Below are 16,059 nucleotides of genomic sequence, written 5' to 3' on the forward strand. Positions count from 1 at the left end.
AAGGGGAAAATGGAAGGGAGGGAGGAATAGGAGGATACAAGGGATGGGATAACAATTGAGATGTAATATGAATAAAATAATAAAATATATTTAAAAAAATAAAGCTACCTTGCCTTAACTCACCACTTGATTTGAAGTGGGGAGGCAGGCTCCATTATGTGTTTCATACTGTCCTTGAGCTATTCATCCTCTTGTCTCATCTTCCTGAGAGATGAGATTAGAGCATAAACCACCATGCCCATTTTAGAGTGCTTTACATTTGATGATGGTATCATGGGACATTGCAACCCTAAGGATACCCATCCACCAAAGAACAGATGCCCAAAGAACAGAAGTAACTCTGAAGGGCATATGTCTTTCCAGTTTATAAAGCTTTAAATGCATGCATGTAATAAAAGTCCAATTGTTAAGATTACATGTAGAGTTCCTTGGCATAGTTTTTTAACTCTCACAGGCTGACAAGAAATATAGATCTCTAGGCATCGCTAAGAATGCCTTACAGATGCCCACCAACCCACTTACACCCTATGCAGCTTCTCCTACTCTTTCCTTATCCTTGTAGTGCTAAAGTCTCTGCTGTAAAAGGTCCCCTGTCCTGACACCATGGTGATTTGTTCCTCAAATTAGAAAGAGTAAACCACTCTAGATATGTGTTACCCTTTATCACATAGATACCAGAGACATCTAGACAACTCTTCAAAGAGGGAATGCTGTTATGCCCCCTCACCACCCATAATTTCTTTCTCCTTTTCCTACCTTATCCTTAACTGATAGCTTTGATTTTCAAATGTGGGGCCCATTAGCATGAGATCACCTGGAAGCTTATTAGGCATGTAGACATTCCATTTCATACAGACCAGTTCTACCAGAATCTGCATTCTAACAAGCTCTCTGGCTTACTCCTGTGCACAGCTAAGTTGAAGTGCCACTTATAGAAAAGAATCTGTGGGGGCTGGAGAGATGGCTCAGTGGTTAAGAACACTGACTGCTCTTTCAGAGGTCCTGAGTTCAATTCCCAGCTCACAACCATCTATAATGTGATCTGATGCCCTCTTCTGGCCTTGGGTACAAGCAGGCAGAGCAATGTATATGTAATTAATAAGTAAATAAGTAAATAAATAAATAATCTTTTAAATATTATTTAAAAGAAAAAATAAAAGAATCTGTGGATTCTCCCACCCAGTTATACACATCCTCAGTCCCTTTTAAGGTGGCTAGTCCTAGAAGCAATGGTCTGCTCTCCGCTCCTTTGTCCTTCTGCATTAGCCCTTTCTTTGTACCAAACTCTCCTTGGCAGCATTTGACTCCTGTGTCCATCCCTTTCCATTTCTGTAAGCCTTCCGTGTGATCCTTGCTGCTCTCTTCCTACTGACAATGTTTTCCCAGGCTCCTGGGATCTGATTATTCTCCTCTTAGGCAGTCTGGAAATGCACCCCCAGGATTGGCTGTGGCTGCTTGATGGGCTTTGTCCACCAGCCTCTTCTTGTGCCAGATGTAATCATTCCCAGAGTACAGAACTTTATGGCTTGTTTCTTGTATTTCCAAATTTGCGGTCAAGATGCCCTGGTGTTGAATTGGCAGGACTAGTGCCTTAAATATTTCTTCCAACCCTGCTTTTTCAGACCACTTGTTCCACACTGATATATATCATTTGTATGAGAATATGAATATAGTAAAATATGAAGATCACAGCTACTGCATCTGCAGGTAAAATTTCATACTGACAAATTCACTGTACCAGCAACAAATGATATCAGGCCCCCAAGTCTGCCCATAGGGAGTTGAAGGCACTCAGGGAGTGTGATTTTACTCTCTAGATATGCCCAAAAGTAGTATTTGAAGTTCAGAAAAGGCAGAGGTAACTTTTGGCAATGATGTGGAGAAAATGGCATGCTTATTTCTTGGCAGTTGGAGCAGACAATGGTGCCACTACTGTAGAAAATGGTTTGGTGATTTCTCAAAATAGTAAACACAGAATTATCTTATTGTTCAAGAAAGTCCACTTTCTTGAAGTTAATGAAATAAGAATGAATACAGACTCAGATACTTCTATACCAATGTCTATATACTACATTACTAGTGCTATTCACAACAGACTAAAGGGAGATATTCTATGTTATCACCAGTAAGTTGATAGATATTTAACGTGGTATATATACAAGAATTGAATATTGCTCATTGGAAAGAATGAAATTCTACTACATACAACAACATGAATGAACCTTGTAAATGTTGCATTTAGGAAAATTATCTAAACCTCAAAGGACACTATAGCATGACTATTCCTCAGGAAATATCTAGAATAGGAAAATATGTAGATTCAGTGACTGGATTAAAGGTTGCCAGGAGTTGGAGACAGAGGAAATAGTTACTGCTGATGCATTCAGTTTCTATTTGTAAGAAGGAAAACACTTAGAGCAACTCCAGCACTGACAGGTGCTCCTTTGAGACACTGAGGCATTTTGAAAATATTTGTTGATCCATCTTAAATACAAGTCAGTTGTTGGCTGTGTGGTTTTATTTGTATTTCTGAACTTCACTAAGGACAAAATATTCATGATATATTTATTTGCTTTAAGTTCACTATGAATACAATTAACCCACTCTGTCATGCCAACATTTCTTGAAGGTGTGAGTGGTCTCTATCTTAGAGAGCCATTGTGAAGAATTATGTACAACTGGCCTATCTAACATACTTTTATAACTAATTATTATAATTTAAGGAATAATCAAATTGTTAAAAACTAAAATTATTTACATAAACAGATCTCATTACCTACAAATTCTGCTGAGTCAGGAAAGAAAAGCCAAGTAGAAGATGTGTGTGTTGTAATTCAGGAGCTGAGAATAAGCAAATATAAAATTAATAAACAATTCAGGATGAGATTAGTAATCCCAGAAGGAATAAGATTAGATAATGAACTTAATAGAAACAAGGGAAAACAGGAAGGTTGGAAAAGCAACCGACATTATCTGGGTGCTTGTGCTGGAAACTGACTACTGATGTAATGGTTTGAAAAGGTGGGATGGTTAGCAGAGATAAGGGCTTTCTCTAGAGGTGACACTCCTCCTTATGGACCCGTTTTAATAAAGTGTGTGAGCTCCTTTCTTTCTCCCTTCCATAAGTTGTTTTCTCTTTGACTTTTCCACTATTCATGGGGTAACATGCAGTCCTCACTAGAAACTAGGCAGATTCTGGTGCTTTGAACCTCCAGATCCAAGAGCTAAATAAACTCTTTCTTTATAAAGTACTCAATCTGCATAATTCCTTATACCAATGAAAAGCAGACTAAAATGCTGCCTCCTGTAAGATGTCCAACATGTTGCAATTTTATCAAGAGTCATCCACTCAGGGTACCATCAAGACTTAAATCTGTCCTTTAACATTGCCATCCTTAAGTTTTGTATTTGCATTTATTCTTTCCTTTTTCTCCTCTCAAAACTAATCTTCTAATCCTAGAATCAAAAATGGGATGAAGTTCTCTAAGAGAACACACTAGATCCAGCCAGCCTCAAGTCAATCCCTCTAAAGCCAATTTGCATATAACCAACTCGCTTATGTGGTCTATCAACCATACTCTACTTCTTCTGCCTTTTCTTTCAATAGTTCAACACTATAGGAATTCTTGTGAAGTAGGAATGTTTATCTTCTTAAGTGTTATGTTTTCTAAGTACTATTTTCTGTTTTGACTGTTGGCTACAGGTATTTCTTTTTTTAATATATTTTATTAATTTATTCATATTACATCTCAATTGTTATCCTGTCCTTTGTATCCTCCCATTTCTCCCTCCCTCCCATTTTCTCCTTACTCCCCTCCCCTATAACTGTGACTGAGGGGGACCTCCTCCCCCTGTATATGGCTACAGGTATTTCTTATCTCTGTGTTTCCAATAAGTATTTATGATTATTCTTATAGGAGCCATCTAACTGGCCCATTTTAAGAGCTCCTTTGTCATCATTTCTATCTCTTTTTTACTCATATCTAGCTGTCTCTATGAGTTCATTAATATAAATTAGTCCAATCTGTTTTGATGTGATTCACAGTGTGTTCTGATAAACTACAGGAAGCTCCCTGGTAGTAGTTTTTACTAGGTACTTCTAGGTTCACAGATATAGGAATATAAAACTACCTTCCTCATAGTTAGGACTGCAGGACCATGCTATACTTGTTTGAATGCTCAGAGAAGTTGCATCACATAGCCACACATGCGGACAGAGACCTCAGCACAGGTTTTCTGACTCCAGCATCAGTGCTGCAGCCATAAGACATGCCGTGTCTTTCTTTTGCTCAGATGCTGTCTGATTGGGACACCCAAACTGTCTTTTCTTGTCACTGTTATCACTTTAATGAGGAAGAAGCTTGTTGGGTGAACAAATAGGTTATTTATGTAAAGGCTTTGGACCTTTGTCCATGAGTTTAACCCCAGCATCAAGAAAAATAAAAGAAAATAAAACTAAGTCTGGTAATGAGAAAAATAGTAATAAAAACTAAGATTAGGAAATAGTTGAGCAAATTGACAATGAAGCACCCTCTCTAAGAAGACTTAGGTCAGTAGCTCTCCATTAGACTTTCTACTCTCATTGGACAGATCTCAATGTCTAGAAAAAAGCTTGGTTGCTGTGCTCAGGAAAAGGGTGCTATTGACATCCAATGAAGAGAAGCCAGAGAGACTACCAAATATTCTCCAAGGAGGAACTATCTCAGTCCCTAATGTCAACTATCTTGAGGTTGAAAATCCATGCTCTCCAAAACTGCTTATTTGGGAAGTTAAAACATGGTGGGCTTTGAAGCCTGGCACTGAACTTGAAGGGACTAGTCTTCATGGAATAGTAGAATGGACTTCCTCACAAGGCAACCCGCATTTTCTCATTTATACCCACATTCCTGTTTCAGAAAGGAGTATAGTTTCCTATGTTCATTTGTTTGGCCTGAAACCTTGGGTGAGGCTCTGTGTGTCCTTCTGTTTTCTCTGGCACCCTCTCCACTGACTCTCTTTATGAGGCTGACTATAGCTCACGAAGAGAAAAGCTGCTATTGCCTCAAATTTTGTTGGTGCTCCCAAATCCCTTCCCTGGACCAGGTAGAACAGCTGAGCTTCTGGCCAGCAACCCATGTAGTTCAGGGAAGAAGTCCTGTTCCTTCCCACTTGTCTTTCTATCACTGGGCCTCTTAGTGTTTCTACCCTTTTTCTTTTCCTCTCCTTGGTAACTCTTCAGAGGACAAATGGCTGCCTTATCCCTGGCTGTTTGGTCCAGCTTACCCCATGCAGTGTCTGAGCCATAAATTTATTTCATCCGATTTTTCCTTTAACCCCATTCTCAGAAAGGGTCACTCAGGAAAGACCCATAAAGCTAATGAATGACAGTGTATGCCCCCCGACCCCCATCACAGAAAGAGCTGCCTTTGTCTTAGTTCAGAAGACTAATGGTACTTATGATCAGATCTGAGCTATGGCAATACAAACCACTCTCTTAGTCTTTTCCTCTTTGGCATTCCAAGCTCCATGACAGGGAAAACAGGAGATTTGCAGTACCCATGAGAACACTGGTGAAAGATAAACAGAGCTGTGGGTAATGCCTGTGTTTATTGCTGAACAACATGTTTTGGGTAGGCAACTCGCTGTGCCCACATTATTTTCTGAGCCTTGCATTGGCCTGGGGGGGGCACATCCTCAGAAATCTTTATGTGGTAACAGGATAAGTGAATGTACAGGTATACCACTCCACTAGAGTGGACAGATATCAGATCTAACCTTTTCTCAGCATCTGCTATCTTCTCTGGTATCCAAATGACCATAAGTTTACCCTTAAAGAGAATGGTACTAAAGGGTGACAAAGCTTAATGTTAACCCAACTTTTACAGTGGCCACAGTTCCCAGGCCTCTTCAATAACTCTCCCTACTTTCAACACTTTTGTATTTAATTTCAATTTAAAGAGTCAGGGCAAAATGAAACTCCTTTGAACTTGGGACACTTAACATTCTCTTCCATAGAGACAGTTCTTGGGTTGCCAATAAACTGTGGTTCTTCTGAGACTGTTGCATTTATGTATTTATTTGATTAATTCATCATTTTCTATATTTTTAAAGATTTATTTATTCATGTATTTTATGTTTATGATTGCTCTGTCTTCGTGCACATCAGGAGAAGACATCAGATCCTGTTATAGATGGTTGTGAGCCACTATGTGATTGCTGGGAACTGAACTCAGGCCCTCTGGAAGAGCAGTCAAGTGCTCTTAACCGCTGAGCCATCTCTCCAGGCCCCCAAAAATTTATATTTTAAAGAGTGGATGTAATGCTGATGTGTTTAATGGAATTTTCCAAGTGTCCTTTATGTGTTTTGTAGCTTATGTTTGCAACATGTGTTTTGCCAAATGAGCTATCTTGCAAGGCCCATGTTGGTTTTGGAGAAACAATATCTCACTAGGGTCTGCGGCTCACTAATTAAGTAAGCTCTTCTAGTTGGTCAGAGTGCACCTGCCCCCTAGGACTGGGATTACAAGTATATGGTCACCATGCCCATCTTTTCATGAGAGTGCAGAAAACAAAAGTCCATTGTCCATGCTCTATAGTAAGCACTTTAAGGACTCAGCCATCTCCCTAGCTCCCATTTTTTTTTTATTTATAAGATAGACTTTATACACCTCATCATTTAAAATTCTAACAATGTGTCTTTAGCAGTAGAGATTATTTAATCTGGCAAATTCCATGAGCATTCCCAGCTTGTTTGTTTTGTTCTGTTTTGTTGTTGTTGTTGTTGTTTTTTGTTTTGTGTTTTGTTTTGTTTTGTTTTTGAGACAGGGTTTCACTATGTAGACCTGGACGTCCTAGAACTCATTATATAGACTAGGCTGGCACCCAACTCAGAGAAATCCATCTGCCATTGCCTGTTGGGATTAAAGACATGTGCCACCACATCCAGCCAGCATTCTTTCTTTTTTTTATTTTTAAGATAATATATAATTACATCATTTCTCCCTTCCATTTCTTCCCTTTAAGCCTATACCCATTTTTGCTCTCTTTCAAGTTCATGTCCTCTTTTTTATTAATTATATATATATATATGTAATATGTGTTTACATATCTATTTCTAAGTATAACCTGCTCAGTCTATACAATGGCACTCATATGGTATGTTTTTAGGGACATTTGGTATTGGATAACCAATGTGTGTACTCTTCCCTGGAAAAGACTACCTCTCTCTCACTCTCAGTAACCCTTGGATGCCTATAGCTCTTTTGTGTAGGGTTGAGGCCTTGTGGGCTTTCCTCTGTCCACTTTGGCATGTCTATTGTCACAGTCCTTGTTCAGCTTGTGCTTAGGCCATCTGGCTGGTGAGACATTATAACTGTAGCTTTTGATGTTACTAGGAGACAGGGTCTCAAAGCAAACTCCCTGATCCTATGGATCTTACAGTCTTTCTACTGTCTCTTCCATGATGTCCCCTGAGCTCTATGTGCGGGAATGTTTCATAGATGTAGCCTGTGAGACTAGGCTCCACAACTCTGCATTTTGATTGGTTATGGTTTTCTGTAAAGGTCTTCATCTGTTGCAAAGAGAGGCTTCCTTGATAAAGGGGTGAGGACTACACTTGTCTGTAAGTATTAGGCAAATGTTTAGAATGTAGTTATGGACTATGCTGACATAGTGAACTATGTTCTTACTGCTATTTTATCCCTCATCTACCACCCTGCCCCCTCTTAAGAGTCCCCCTTATCCCATTTCCCCAGTCAGATGTCTTTTAAACAAAAGCTCACCTAAAACTTTTTTTTAAAAACCAAATCCATAGTATAAGAGAATGTGGAGTGGTGTTTGGAGAATTTAAGATTCCAAATCAGCTGACAGAACACTGTTTGCCTTGAATGGAAACATATCTATGGAATTGGCTTCAAATCTTCAAATGCCCAAAACAACAGGACTAGAAGAAGTCCAGCCAGGACATATATATTGTCACTAAAATTAGGGCTTCTTTGCTTCTTTGTTTAATGTGATTTTTTTTCCAGCTGTTAGAAAATTCTGCCATGTGCAAAAATGATAACTTTCTTGCCCAAGAACAAAAAAAAAAAAAAAATCTTTAACTCTTTGCAGAACACTTGCTTTTGGCAGTGGTTTAAATGAAACAACTTCTAAGTTATCCTAAACATATAATAGAGTTAAACGAATGAGTTTAATACTCCCCTATTGATGAGAAACAGAACTCTTATTATGAAGGAAGAAAATATCAAATACTAAATGAGGAAACAGAAAAAAAACTTGTTGCCATTATAATTAGAAGTCTGAGTTTAAATTTGATAAATATCTGCAATGCTATATAGATAAAATAGCTAAAAATATCTATATATAATGTATATACATATTAATTTTGGTGAATTTTACTTTGATACATCTCAAAGCATTTACTTTGAGACATCATGGAAAAAACCCTTACAAGCACACATGAAGAAGACATGGTCACATGATGAAAATAACACAATTAATGACATAATGCCTGTCAGCTTAACATTGAAGCTGAAGTCTTGGGAGTTTGACATGATACAGGGGCTCAAAGAACAGACTAGTATTTTCTCCTTTCTCACTCTATCCTTCAACAGAATCCACACCAATCTTACCATAACCTTTCTTTAGGGCAGCCATGTCACACAGGCTTCAGAGGACTTGCCTTCCTCCATGCCCTCACCCACATACCAGTGCACAAAGGCACACTTAGCATACATCAGATCAAACTTATGATCTAGGCAAGCCCAGACCCCAGCAATGGCTGTGGTGTTGCGCAGCATGCACAGAGCTCTCTAGACTTTGGCCAGGTCTCCACCAGGCTCCACAGTGGGAGGCTGGTAATTGATACCAACCTTGAAGACAGTGGGGTACCAGTCCACAAACTGAATACTACACTTTGTCTTGATGGTGGCAATAGCAGTATTGAATCTTTGGGAACCATATCACCACAGTACAGAAGGCAACAAGCCATGTATTTATCATGGTGAGGGTCACATTTCACCATCTGGTTGGCTGGCTCAAAGCAAGCATTGGTGATCTCTGCTATAAAAAGCTGCTCATGGTAGGCTTTCTCAACAGAGATAATAGGGACATATGTGGCAAGAAGGAAGTGGATGCAAGGTAGGGCACCAGGTTGCTCTGGAATTCTGTCAGGTCAACATTCAATGCCCCATCAAATCTGAGGGAGGAAGTGATGGATGACATACCTGGCTAATAAGGTGGTTAAGGTTAAGGTCAGTGTAAGTCTGACACTCAATGTCAAGGTTTCTACAATAGATGTCATAGATTGCCTTACTGTCTACCAGTCAGAGTGCTTGAGGGTAGTGTGGGTGATGAGGATGGAATTGTAGGGCTCAACCAGAGTGGTGGAAACCTGGCGGGCAGGGTAAATTGAGAATTCCATCTTGGATTTCTTTCCATAATCAATAGACAGCCGCTCCATTAGCAAGGAGGTGAAGCCAGAGCCAGTTTCCTACTCAAAGTTTTGGAAAACCAAGAAGCCCTGAAGACCCATGCACTGGTCAGCCACCTTGCTCCATTGTTGGAGCATTTACCACACATACATGAGCATTGAATTTGAGCCTCAGCATCAAAATATATGATAACCATGAAATAATTGATAAATTAGATAGATAGATAGATAGATAGATAGATAGATAGATAGATAGATAGATCAGAAAGTTACAGTGTGTTAAAAAAAATACCATGAAGTACGTAGAACCCAGCTTTAACATCTTGAAGAGACCCTTCTAAACAAATGAGGTTACTATGCATATAATTACAGGAGTTCTAAGCCAGCAAAAATTACTCTGTATGTTGTTTTGGGTGTTAAGTATACTTGAAAACAAAGCAAAACAACAACAACCACATCACATGCTAAAGGCTTGGTCCACAACTAGTCACCTCAGGTGACTGGATCACCTGAGCATTAACCTCATCAATGAGTCACTCCACTGATAAGTTCATATTGAATGGGTTCCTAGGAGGTGAGGTCTGACTGGAGGAAGTGTACGGTTCAAGTTATAACTTTAAAGATATGCCTGTCCTGTTCTTTCTCTTCTTCCCTCCTCTCTCCCCCTCTTACTTTCAGTTTCCTTCCCCATCATGGAGGAAGCAACTTTGTTTCACCATACCCTCCTTCACTGACTCTTTGCCTCACCACTGACCCAGAAACAATGAAGTCAGCCAACTGTGGACTTCTACCTCTGAATACATATGCCAAAATAAATTATCTCTCTTATGTCTGCTCTGCCAGATAGTCTGTCACAGCAATGAAAAGTCTGGCTCATATGCCATGTATCCATCATAATACATAAGCAAAGAGACAAAGAAGAAGGGGCTCTCTTGCTCATAGCACTATGTCAGGAACCTATTGGTAACTGTCAGGGAGTTAGTTTACAATCACCATGGTAATCATCAATGGTTGGAATTTCTCCAGGAAGAATTGTGATTAAAATGGGATGTCTGAATTATTTTACAGATAAAATGCTTATCAGTTGACAGAAATAGATAATAATTAAACCACTGTGAAGCTGAGCAATGTCTTATCCAAATGTTCCAAATTAATGCCATTAGTAATAAACAGAGTCATACTATATACCTCTAGCAATGATACTTGAAGACAGACACAACACTTATCTGGTCTTCTAGCTGAAATTGTTAAGCTCAAATTAATTAGAAACACACAAACATTACAGTAAAGATTTATTGATTTAAAAATTATAGAATCCCCTTATAATCCCTAAAATTTCAGTGCAACCAAAGGCACAGAAAATGCTGTGTAGTATGGCCACAGAGACTAGGTGACAAATGTGATAGCTACCTCTAGACTGTGCCTAGAATTATAAAAAGTGTTCTAAGGGACATTTTTAGCTCTATTATCAAAAACTGGAATGTAGATGGTAGGGTAATAAAACCACTGTATGAAGGTTCACTTGTGAAGTCGACATTTACACTGCTATTACATAAGAGAACAGGCACATGATGGAAGAAACAGCAACTGGAATGTCGTGGCCACAAACCAAAGATGATGTGATATGAGAACTAAGGAAAGATATTATATGGTCTCCTCTATTCTAAAGGGTGAGACTGATGATACGGCTCAGTGGCTAACAGGACTTGCTTCACAACCCTGAGGACCTGATCTGGCATCCCTTTATATGAGCTAGAAATAGGCTTGCGCAGCACCTGTAACCCCAGTGCTGTAGGGAGCTGCGACAGATGGTTCATGGGGCTTTATCCTGGTCAGTTTATCCAAACGTTGCCAGCTCTGGGCTCAGGAAGAGACACTGCCTCAAAGGAATTAGGTTAAGAATGATAAAGGAAGATATCCAGTGTTCTCCTCCAGCCTTCAGGCACCTGCCCAGAGGTGGACAAACCACATGGACACCTGCACCTGCAATGCACACACACATTTAACGCAAATAAAGACTTAGAGTCTGTTATACAAAGTGGGGCAAAGTCTGACCAATGCCTTAACTTTGGAAAATTCATCTCCAGAATTGTTAAGCAGCTTGTTTTAAGCCCCTTAGGTTGTGATGATGTGGAACATTGGGCCAGGAAACATACATAAAAGGCAAATCAGAGGTAAAGTGAGAGAGGATAAGCTTGGTACAATATTTTGTAAGCTAGAAGACAAAGTCAAGAAGCAATAGTGAAATAATAGAGCACCTAAACATCTTAAGTGCTCAGTCTGGTTGATATCTCCTAGTACTCAAGGTGGGGATGTTCTTTCAGAGAGATGTGTGAATGCCAATTTTGTACTGACAGAAGGATTACAATCTGATATACACATATCACAGTATTTTGAAAGGAATGATGGAAACTGAGATGGAAAACAAGAAACGTGACAAAAAGAAGAGAGGTATTTGAACTGTTAAACTACTAGAGGTGGGAAGCAAGTGTAGAAAAACGAGTGAGTTCCAATACAGAACATCGTAAACAAGAAAGGCACCTTGGCAGGAAGAACCAAGAGCCTAAGCACAGTCAAGCGCCCTAGGAATCTACCCTGCAGGCATTGGATTGAGCCCCTAGCCAAAAACCTATCATTTACCTGGCAGAATTTCAGAACTGTTCTGGGAAAGTCACTGTTATCCTCTCTACTTTGGAATGGAAGAGTCTATAAGCTATTGTATTCTACTCACCTTACTGTCATATGTCAGCTTGTATAGGGGACACAAATCTTGTCTCTACTTGCGAAGGGTCTTCAAAACAAAAGGAAGTTGTACTGAAAGAACAGTACATCAGACCTTCACCTACTCTTGAACCTCTTTTAGAGATGAGATTCTAAACCTCAAATCGATTTCTAGAGGAATGAGACTTGATGTTCCTAACCATGGATGTATTTTACACATGGGGTGAAATCAAAAGCCTTGGCAGAGTTGTTCCTGAATATAGGCATAATCCTCTCATTCCACATACTCTCACTATATTATGATTTTAACATTTCTCCTCTTGGTAGAGGGAAACTACACTACAGATCCAGCAAATAAAACTCAAGAAGCCTACCCACCAAGCTTGTTAGTATAAGCATGATCCAAATATTGCAGATGATGTCTTAATCCTTATGAGCCCACTTATTACTTGTCTGAAATCCATACTTACCTGAACACCACATATTTTGCCTGTAAATTAAAGAAATCCAGGTGGACTTATGTTTGAGGCAAAGATTATGCTCTGTGAGTTCTAAGGCAAGGTCAGACAGGATGATGCAGCTATCTGGTGTTTACTCTTGAACCATTTGCTTTTAAAATATAACCTCCATGGTATGGGGAAACCCCAGCACCTGTGAAAAGGGGTACATGCTAGGAAACAGTGCTCAGCTCCTCACCAACAGCTCAGGCCACACTCACTGCCAATTGTGTAAAATGACTTCCAACAACTATAACAAAATACCAGGCGTAACTGAAAAAAAGGAGAGACTTTCTTTGGCTCTCAGTTTCAGAGGTTCACAGTCTGTGCAGCCTGTTGCTTTGTGGATGGTCACAGGCAGCAAGCGCACCAGGGTGGAAGGATGTGGCAGGGGAGGCTGCCTACCATACAATAACCAGAGCAAGGAACAGCAAAGTCAGCAGGACAGAACTTCAATATCCTGTTAAGGCCATGCAGCACCCAAGAACCTGAAATCCTTCTGCTATGCCATACTTTCTAATGATCATAACACTTCCCAGTGGTGCCACAAGCCAAGGACCATGGCTTCAACACATGGACCTGGAGGAAGGAGGAAGGCATTCGACAGACAAAAGCAGCCACAAACAGGAGAGAGAAAGCCAGCTTAAACAGAGGTGTTTTTTTTAACCCGACCCACACAGTTGAACATTTGAGATGTATCACATCAAGCAGAAGCAAACCATTCCCAGGGAATTTTAAACAACTTGTAATCTCGTGAGCAAAACAAATAGCTATAAGCACTAAATCTTAGAATTATTACATAACAAATGAGATAATGAAACAAAAATGCATTGTATTAGTCAGGATTCCCAAGAAACCCAACAAATAGCATCAGTATTCTCTCCTCTGTTCTCTCCCCCTTTCCCCCCCCCTCCCTTCCACTGTCCTCCCCTCTCCTCTCCTGTCCTCTCCTCCCCCTGCTCTCCCCCCCTCTACTTTCCTCTCCTCCACTTTCAGATGTCAAATAAAACAGGATGCTCAAATTTGAATTCCTCTACCCCTCTCCTCCCTGTTCCTGTCTTTCTGGAGGAGGACCATTCCAATTACATAACAAAGAATGTGAAGCATCACATGCCATGCTTTAGACTCTGGAAGGTGAAGTTTATCTAAACTAGAACCTTGCATCTGGCCCCTCTGAAAGCTTAGACTCCTGCTATAGAAATGATAGTAGTATATACTCTTTGCTAGTGGTAATGTATCTCTGAGCGGCCTCGATGCAGAGTTCCCAAGTTATAACTCTGGGACATCCACTAAGATGACAGAACAGGATACTGAAACACATTTTAGTTCTATATAGAAGCCTCAAGGCAAACGGAAAGAGAGACTATAATATCCTTGTCTCCCTGCCTGACAGCTAGTCACTGCAAATGTGATCCCTACACTGCTGTCCTGTTGGCTCTCCTAAGCCATTCTTAGACTCCAGAATAACCAATGTTGCCTCAGTTTCTTGTCAACCCCACCCAGACCTGTCTTTCACTGCTCTTCCTTAGGACTTCTTCCAAAGCAATAAAATCTTGACTCACTTTTGATCGTGCAGGCATTCATACCTCCAATCCTTTCCTTATACAGCTATTCTATCCAGAACGGTCCTTGTGTTTTAGCCCTTCCTAATAAAGACTCTAATGCAGTTTATGGTGCTCAGCACAGGGATAATCATTTGAAGGAAGTTAAGGGGTTTTTTTGTTTGTTTGTTTCCATAATAATGCTATTTCCACCAGCATGTTCAGGTCCAGCTACTCTGAACACATAGACCTGGGAAACTGCTTCATTAGATTTATAAGTACACCTTATCCTGGATGCTAAGGGAAAAAAAAGGTAGAAGCTTTTATTGAGCAGAAATGTGCCTACAACTAGGACTTGCAGCAGTCAGTCACATAGGCTCCTCTCCCTTCATGTCTAACCTTATGACAACTTAGAATAAGAAATAAACACTTACTATTTGTTTCTGGAAATCTATTTTCATTGAATGTACAAATAATGGGATTTATTATGCTATTTCCATACATATACACTATGTACTTTTATCATGCCCCTACTGCTCTCTCTTGTTCCCCTGCTCCAGTTGCTCATCCTCCTCCCTGCTACTTTCATTTCTGATTGTATATATGAAAGAAGCAGTATTTGTTTTTCTGAGTTCAACTTATTTCACTTAACATGATGATCTCAGTTCTATAATTTTACTGAAAAATTACATAGTTTTGCTTTTCCTGTGGCTGAACAATACTCCATTATGTATATACACTAGGTTTCTGGATTCTTTCATCTGTTGATGAGCACCTAGGCTAATTCCATAGCCTACTGGAATATACCTCAGCTTCTCACTCAAGTAGGACCCTCAGTGACCAAACATACTCTCTCTTTTCTTTTCTTATGGCCTCCCCTAGACTCTCAGCAAATGGTATTTTCTCCTATTGTCTGCCAGTATGCTCATCCTATGGAAGACCCATTATTCTCTCCTACCATATAGTCTTCCAAGCTTATAGACTAGTCACTTAATTTCCACTCCTCTCATTGGATTCATTTTCAAAAACAAAAGCAAGGATAATTCATCTCCTATTTATGCTATGTCTTTCCTATCCTGCAGCAATAAATGAGTTATGTTACTTTACTGGGCAGAGAGGAGCCAGAATATTAGATCAGGCTGACTTGTCATTTTCATTTGTTTGTTTAGACAGGGTCTCAACAAACTTACTATGTAGCCCAGAATCCCTTCATTCTTTATCCTTCTGACTCAGCCTCCTAAGTGGTGATAGATGTTGCAGGTTCACATCACTATGCCTGGCTTGATTAGCAATTTTAAACACAAGAGCAATGCTGACTTTCATAGTGAAAATATTTTTAACACATGCTCTACAATGACTGCCCCTCAAAAGTGGTATAAAGATAACTGTGTCTTACCCCAAATAGTTCACCTCAGCATAGAGTCACCAATGGATGCTATACAGGCTCTAGAACAAAAAGAAGCAGACACACAGAAGAGGAGTAGACAACAGGAAATTATCAAACTCAGGCCTGAAAACAATAAATTAGAAACAAAGAGAACAATACAAGGAATCAACGAAACCAAGAGCTGATTCTCTGAGAAAATCAACAAGATAGCAAATCCTTAGCCAACTAACTAAAAGGCAGAAGGAGAATATACAAATTAACACAATCAGAAATAAAAAGGGGGACATAACAATAGACACTAACAAAATCCAAAGAATGATTAGGTCTCACTTCAAAAACCTGTATTCCACAAAACGGAAAAAAAAAAAAAATGGATGATATTCTTGAAAGATTTCACTTGCCAAAGTTAAATCAAGATGAAATAAACATTTTAAACAGTCCTAAGGAAATTGAAACAGTCATCAAAAGTCTCCCAATCAAAAAAAAAAAAAAAAAAACTCA

The 16,059-nt window shown here is 39.5% G+C and overlaps 1 protein-coding gene and 1 pseudogene across 2 annotated transcripts in view; one reads left to right on the forward strand and one right to left on the reverse strand.

The window, feature by feature from the left end:
* Ldah (lipid droplet associated hydrolase) overlaps positions 1 to 16,059 on the forward strand; it is an 868,625-nt gene that overhangs the window by 744,989 nt on the left and 107,577 nt on the right. The gene's annotated exons all lie outside the window — the stretch shown is intronic.
* On the reverse strand, positions 8,581 to 9,526 carry LOC127187160 (tubulin alpha-1 chain-like; annotated as a pseudogene).

The sequence above is a fragment of the Acomys russatus genome, chromosome 1 (assembly GCF_903995435.1).
Source record: "Acomys russatus chromosome 1, mAcoRus1.1, whole genome shotgun sequence".
Lineage (NCBI taxonomy): Eukaryota > Metazoa > Chordata > Mammalia > Rodentia > Muridae > Acomys > Acomys russatus.